Below are 7,863 nucleotides of genomic sequence, written 5' to 3'. Positions count from 1 at the left end.
TGGAAACTTAATTATGCTATGATGTTTTGTAGACCTGCATTGAAAAAGATCTGCACCATACAAGAAATTATTTCCCTGATGTGGCTTTACAATAACCAGTATCTGGGGCTTTGAGTGATTTTTAGGTTCAGCTTTAGCACTCGGCACTGCTTTTCCACTGCAGGGTGATGGCAGGGAATGGAGCTAGCTGGGCCCTTCCTTCTTAGTGCTCTTGCCTCAGGGTGAATCAAAGGCACAACGGCTGATTTAAATTTACGCTACTGTTGTCTGGTTCCCATAGCCTGTTTCTCTCCTTGCTTTCTCACTTTCCCTGCTCTGTCCTTGCCTTCTGCCTCCCGCAATAGCATGGCATGGGAATGCAGTATATGAAACCAGTGCGGGGGAACTCTTAATCTTTCTACCTCATCTGCCTTGGTCCAGTAGAGATCCCACAGTATGCAGGAAACAATTGCCAAGAGAAGTCAGTAGTTTCTGCGTGTGGGAAGCAAATTCAGTCCTAAAACTTTGGCAAAAGCTGTTTGGAGGACATTTGTAGGGGCACACTCTGCACATGACAGGCTGTTCCGTCTGTTTGCAGAACAGTTGCAGAAAGCGTGAGCAGAAGAGACGGGGAGGTACAACTGACCTCTTCAAGGGTATTGCCAAAGCTAGAAAGTGTAGCTCTGAAATATGATTTAAAAGTCTGATTTAGCTTTCCTCTGACTTAGCTCTGCATCAATGTCTTTGCAGATCCTAAGTGGCATTTTGAGGCTTGTGGTGCAGATATTGTAGAAATATATAAATATGAAGCTCCCTTTCACTCACTGTGAGCTGCAAGCTTTGACAGTTTCTGAATCATTTCAACACTTCTTAAATGTCTAACTTTGTTTCTCCTTACAGAATATTTTCGTTGTCTTATTCTTCTGGCAATTGTTAGGTTAGAGTGCAAAGAGGAAAAAAGGAAGTTCTCCTAAGAGTGACATGAAAACTGGTGACCAAAAAAAAGATTTTTTAAATGTAATTCTATTCAGCCCCCCAATAAAAATTAGAAGATTAAGAAGAAAAACTAGAAGACTCAATTTTTTGTCCTTATTTTGAAAGACCTATTAAATAGTGGATTTGAACAAGTGCAGTGCTGTGGGCTCCTGCCTGCTGTCCTGGCTGTGTTGGTCAGTGCTACTGCAGTGTGGCTGCTGCCTGTTTTATGCATATTGCAGTGTGTACAATGAATTTTTCTTTCACCCACTCCTTCCTATACGTTCTGCTGTTCACCAAAGTTGCTGACAGAAACAGATTAACATTATTGCAGAGGTACTTCAGACCTGTCGTTTCCTTCATCCATTAAGGACAGGGGTCTGAGGATGTTCTTATACAGTGAAGTGCAGACCATCAGAGTTGTCTGCTCAGTAATTCTTTGTACATGGGCTGCGCACTCTGAAGCCTTCCATGCAATCCCTGGCCAGGGTCACTGTGAAGCCACATTTAATTTAAACAAGGGTATGTTCAACTGGCCAGAATGTGTGTTTGGAGTTTAAACTCATGGTGGTTTCCTCCTGCCTCCATGGGGCTGATTACCACACATTCTTTTAATTTCAGCCCGCTGCAGTTCTAGGAAAAGGTCCTTGATTAAGTACTGAGAAACCAGTCTATTTGCGGGTCTAACTTTGTTGCTTCAATTACATTACTGTATGCTAAATATAGGAAGGCACCAAGCAAATCCCAGTTCCTGGACTGAACAGGGTGTTCAAGAGCACTCTTCAAATTTAAATGGTGTGGCTTGGGCCTCTGTTTAGTTAATGAACCAATTTCTCACAGTCTGTAAATCAGCACATCTACATTGATTCCTAGGCGAGTATCTGGGTCATCACGGTTTTGCACAGCTAAAAATGAGCCTGGTGCCCAGTGCCTCGCTTCGTGTTTCTAATTGAAGGTAGCAGAGATAAATGGTGCGTCACACTGATGGAGTTTAGAAGTCCTGGAGGGACAGCAGAGTGCTTCAGTCTCTTAGCTGGTGTCTGAGAACCTAGAAATCAGCAAATGGAAAATGAACGTTCAACAACCTATAAACTGGTCTTGTGGTTTGCTGCTGACTCTGCATTGCTTTCTGTACTATTCCCTAAGTAGTTTTTTTTTGGTAGCCCTGAAATCCATGAAAGATAACGATGAAGCCTGCTTGTCTTCTAAACACTTGTGTATGGCCTTGGCAGTGCAGGGAACTTCAGTGTCCCATGTAACCATGCAGATTTGTATTTTCCTTCTGTCCAGCAGGTGAAAAAAACACCGGACAAACAGAAACCTGCAACAATTGAAGTGTAAAACTTATAATAGGTGAGAGACTGATTGTGCTGGAGACAGACATCTCATCTGCTGTATATCTCTGGGAACAGCTTCTCCTGCAGTGCCTCCCTGGCAGCGTGCCATGGCTCTGTCCTGGGGTCACCAGTTGTTCGGCTGAGCTGCTGTGTGGCCCATTCGTTCCCGGGCCTGCTGGCCAAGACACCCGACAAGGGAGCCAGTTTGCTGGGTGCTCTGTTGAGGCCTACTGACACAGGTGACGCAGGCTTTCTTTTATTCTTCTGCAGGGCCAGACCTGAGTCTGTGTGAGAGATGGTGCAAATTCTCACCCAGCTGCACTGGTGACTGCAAACTTTGCAGCAGGATTTCTGCCTCTGTTCACAGCTCAGTGCTGCTGCCTTTTATTTCAAGGGCAGTTTGTGGGGAACCATGAAACAAACTGTCTGATTCCTGGTTTCCTTTTTTGTGTGCCTGGAGGAGATCCTCACATTCCTCACAGCTGGTGACTGCTCTATTTCCCTGAATCTCATTCAGTGTACTGTACCTACAAGCCAGATACTTGTCATCTCTAAAAGATGTTGTTTTCCACTGAAGAATAGCAATGAGGTTACAGTCTGCTCCGTTCACAGTCAGCCAGGCTGGGAGAAGTCCAAATATCCAATCATCCCTTGGAATTCGTGTTGCATGAAGATAAAGCAGCCAAAAATAGTTTACGTGAGCTGGATGGTTCTATAGCTTTCTGTGTTTATCTAACAGGAAAATGCTAAGAAGTACAGTAGGTCATGCACTAAACTGAGTAAAATCTTGGGGCATGTGGGAGCTCATGGAGAGGAGCTTATCATTTATTTGATTAACTTAACCTGTCTCTGCTTGACAATTGCCTGCAGTTTTCTTGCATTGCTCTTATGTTTATTTGATAAAAGGAAAAACCAACCCAGCTCTACTGCAAGGAATCAGAGACACTGAAAGAGGCTTATGGGGAGTGGAGGAGGGAGAAAGCAGAGTTTGCACAGCTCTGCCAGAGCTTTATTTTTTCCTGCCTTCCAAGAACAGGGCTGTGTTCCATCCCCTGCTGCCCCCTCAGCTGGTGCTGGGAAGAGCAGCTGGGTTTAGCTCACTGTTCCTGGAAGTCACTAAGCACTGAGCATCGAGAAACCAGCATTTTCTGTATCAGGCTCTGCTTGAATGGAAAAGATGAGCTGATCTTGGTCCCTCTTGTTCACTAGCCTGGATTAACCCTCACTGCACCAAGAGAGGCTACAAAATGTGCTCTTTTAGAAAGGGACAAAAGCTTTCTTCGTTCACAGGGGCCACGTGTCTGGAAGCCACTCTGAAATACAGTGTCACATCATCAGCCAGATATCTCCCTGATGTAGCGGAGGTTCACTAGATCTGTGCTAGGACCACCTTTTCTTTTTTTATCTTGCCTATCAGAATTGAAGCAGGAGCAGCTGTTCAGCCAGGCAGGTTGCTCCAGTGGCCATGTCCTCCCTGGCTCTGTGCTTCAGTAAGGGAAGTGTCTTTTGGAGGGCAAAGAACTTCTCAGCCACAGGCTCCTGCAGAATTGTCCTGCTTAAGGTGTACCTTGAGACCGTAATTACAGCATGGTGCTGTGTACTGAAGCACAAAAAGGTTGATGTGCTTTTAGGGCCATATAAAGACTGTGTGCCATAAGGTAAATTGCAGTCAGTTAAGTGAAATTGCTTATATGAGGGTCTGTGGTTGTGTTAGAATTAGAGAGGAGTTTGTAGTTTATAACCTTGTAATCTGGATTCTGTTTCTCGCTGTGTGTTTGGGGCCAAGCACTGTTCTCCGGTGCCTCAGTTTCCACTGTGTAGTGTAGGATTACTGATCCTGTGGTTCAGCTGGGGATCATAAGGGTTTATTATATATATATGTGAGGTCCCCAGGCAGAGATATCTCTGGAAACACAAACTATTACTGGATCACTGGAAATGCACTGGCTCATTTGCTTCTTTCTTCAGGCTAATGCAAAGCTTGTTATTCCACAGCTGTGACTGTCACAGCCATAGCCCCAGTGCCAAATTTGTCTGAGTGATGACTGTGATGAATATGATGAGATCCAGAAAACCGCTTAAGGTGACCAGCAGATGCAGGCTTTTCTACTGCTATTTCCATGGGTGCAATTAGGTGAAGATGAGTAGTGCAGAGGTTTTTCTCTTTCAACATTTTTGGCTTGCTTTATCCAGGGGAGAAAGAAAATCCCTTCCTTCCCCTCTGTACCTACAATTGGCTTAGGCTTCTCACTTTACACAGGTTGTCAGGTTGATTTTGGTCAGCCTGGGGTCTTTACTTTCTCAGCGGAGCTCTGATGAGGGCTGGCCCTTGATTTCAGCTCCTCAGTGCATTAATCTGGGAAAGGAAACAAACTCACCATGAACACCTTCATAGGCATCTGTCAAAGTACACACGAAGGAGGGAATGAGAAGGGGTTGGGTAATCTGGGATGTCAAATTCACTCTTTCTAAGCTGGCACTGGTATCTGCATGTAATAAGATGACTTTTTGAGATTATTTTTGTGCCTGTGCAGAGTTCATGAAAGCAACTGGGTTTTTTCCTGGCATGGGGGCTGAAGGAAGAAGGTCCAAAGCACTGGGATCTTACAAGTCTCTGCTTTGTCTCGGCCAGTCCCCTGAAGGAATTTACTGCTCTTTAAGTTTCAGGCTTCATAGTCAGCAACCTGTAGTATTGCAAGGCAGAGAAGAGGCTCTGGTATGTGAATCCTGCCTGAAAGTATGGCCTTTTGGGAGGGAACTGAGAGAACAACTCTGTCTCCTGCCTTCCCCCTGCCACCACCATGGAAGCACTGCAGTTTGGTTAGTTGCCTGGATAAACGTCGGTGGGGAGGTTTTTTACTCAAGCATGTATTCTGGGGAAATGTAACAGCACATCCTGGAGGCTGCCTTGCTGCCTCTGGTGTCTGCAGAGGTGCTGAAGGTGCTGTCTCTGGCAGTTCCCTGCATGCGTTGCTCAGCCCTTCTGTTGTGTGTGGTCTCGTTTTGGTTTCTGCAAATTTTTGCTACAGCGTGGGCAGTTGCTGGAGCAGTGATGTTCATGCTGTTGATGAATCTGTAGAAGTTTCTTTGTTCAACTGCCTCAGTTCTTGGAATTAATCTAGGCCAAGCAGCATCTTGAAAAACAGTAACTAGAAAAATAAACTCTCCACCTGATGCTTTCCTATTAGCACAGATTCAAAGGGAAAAACAGAGCCACTTCAAAAGAGTGCAGGCATCCTGTGTGGTGAGGAGGTGTCAGCAGCTGAATCAGGCTCACAGAACATCATTTAAACAAAAATCTATGAGTACCTGCTCTGCTGGACACAACTTTGTCCCTGTACTGTGCCCATAAGGTGGGTGAGTGTTTGCAGGGAGCAGAATAAGTAATGCATGCTTATAACACATGATACCAATAGTTCCAGTTCTTGCACTGTGGCCTTACAGATACCGCCTGCAGGAACAGAATATGGTTGTCCTATTTCTGGGTAGCAGACTGATCACAGTGAAATAAGCAATTACATTATAGGGTCTGACTAAACCCATGATAATAAACACAGCTCTTCTTCCCAGGCTCGCTAGCCCTGGCATGTTAGGTCATATGAGCTGTGACATTTGTCCTAGAAATACTAGGCTTGAAACTTAAAGTAGTCATTATGATTTCCATTACAGAACCATTCAGCATTTTGCAGTCTGGGATGCATTTAATGTTACAGGCATATACTGTCCAGCAGCCAACGCCCAGGAAGCTTGCATTTAATACCAGTGAGGCAAAAAAGGGAAAAGGGACCTGGAGCCCAAGGATGCACAGTGGTTTGTCTCCGGACAGCTGACAGGTTGGGGCAGAAATGGAAATAGGCTTTAGGTCTTCTGAGTCTCAACCAGCACCTTTGCTGCCCCTCAGCTGGGGGTAAAAGTCTCTGAAATGGATGGTTTTATCACTTCTGGCTCCTGACTCAAACATAAATAGCATAACAAATTTGCATTTGAAAAACTGTATGGTATTTTTTAGTGCCGTATTGTGCACGGTGAGGACTCTGAAACTGTGCTTGAAATGCAGTTCAGATCTGCTTCAGCTGGACAGAGCACCTGTGCAGTGCACCCCCGGGACACAACCACCACGTCTGTGGTGTGGAGCTCTCCTGGAAGCACAGAACAGTCCCTGCTGACAGCGATGCTTCCTAGGAGTGAATTTCCTGGATAGCCAGGCCTGGATTTCTCTCATTTATTCTGTCTTTCTGATTGTTTACTGGGTTTTGACACCAGTGATTTGGGACAGGATGGGGCCTTTTCTGACTCTGACAGGTTTCTGTGAAGCTGGTGCATGGCGGCTGCGCGTGCGCTGGTGTGTCTGCACGGGGACAGGGAGGGCTTCCTTCTCTCCTCCTCTGTGTTCAGTAGTTTGTTTGCAAAAGCAATTTCGTAAATGTGGTTTTGTCTTCGGGGACCAGAGGGTTGGAGTTTGGAAGTTCAGTTGACATTGAGCTCCCTAAGGTGCCTGGGAGCTTAACTTGTTCAGCAGAAATTTCCAGAAGCCTACTCATGTCCCAAGACCCTTTTGCACCAAGTGCTGTACTGACACAGGCAAAGAGCTGAGCTTGTGAATACTAGTGCTGCTCATGTCTGCATTCATGGTAAGGAAACCAGGACCATCTTCTATGGCTGAAAAAGAGTGACTTTTGTGTCTTGTTCCACCTCCCTGCTTTAGGGCTCTGGTTGTTTTTCAGGAATGGCCCTTATGCAGATGAATAGAGACGCAGAAACGCAAACTCTGGCTCTGGTGTCTTGCTGAGAACTCAAAATGGATGGTAGCTTCTTTCCCTCAGTGTAATGTCTCTTTGTTCTCTCAATCCCAGGGCCATTGTGGTTTTGCTGTACCTTCCTCACCACCCCTGAGTGACCGTCCCTACTATCTTTTCTCCACCCTCTCTGCCCTCCTCGCTTCCCTTGTTTTGCCTGCACTTTTGGCTTCTTTCCTCCTGGGATGTCATGTACCCGTCTCCCTGGCTGTCCCCCCACCAGTCCCAATCACACAGACTGTCAATCCCCATCCTATTGCCACCAGGTTTGTCCTCTGCTTTCTCAATTTTTTTCTTAAATCCTCTCCTCTGCTTTGTAGCTGGTTCCTCTGTGGCTTTCAAGTACTTCCATTCTTAAACTCTTTGTTCCTGAAAGAAGAACAAATAGACTAAACAGGAGGTTTGCCAGGTCTTTGCTGTGCTCTTGATAAATTCAGTGCTTCTGTAGCTCCTCTTCTGACAGCACAGGCAGGGAGCCCAGCATCCCCCCTCCCACGCGATGAGCTCACAGGGAGCTGTCACAGTTTATTCTAAGAAATCAGCTAATGTACAGTACTCAGCAGAGGCACCCCTCCCCTGGGAGGATCAGCAGAATTAGGATGTGCAGCAAGTTATCTTGGGGATTACACAATCTTATCACCTCCTCCAGGGTGCCAGGGAGCAGTGAGCACCCTGCCTCTGAGTCACACTTCCCCCTGCACGAGGTGCGGGTTTCCTGACTCACTTCCTCCCAGGACTTGTTTCCTTTTGGCTTGTGATGTTGGTGCAGAGACCTA

At 46.0% G+C, this 7,863-nt stretch overlaps 1 long non-coding RNA gene across 1 annotated transcript in view; it reads left to right on the top strand.

Annotated features, from left to right (window-relative positions):
- Positions 1 to 2,110: 2,110 nt before the first annotated feature.
- The window catches only part of LOC130147863 (uncharacterized), a 43,669-nt gene continuing 37,916 nt past the window's right edge, over positions 2,111 to 7,863 (top strand). The window contains exon 1 of the long non-coding RNA XR_008821408.1: positions 2,111 to 2,530. This is a non-coding gene — a long non-coding RNA (uncharacterized LOC130147863). The remainder of the gene's footprint in view (positions 2,531 to 7,863) is intronic.

This window comes from Falco biarmicus, chromosome 4 (assembly GCF_023638135.1).
Source record: "Falco biarmicus isolate bFalBia1 chromosome 4, bFalBia1.pri, whole genome shotgun sequence".
In the NCBI taxonomy this organism is placed as follows: domain Eukaryota; kingdom Metazoa; phylum Chordata; class Aves; order Falconiformes; family Falconidae; genus Falco; species Falco biarmicus.
This window is presented reverse-complemented; position numbering and strand designations above follow the sequence as displayed.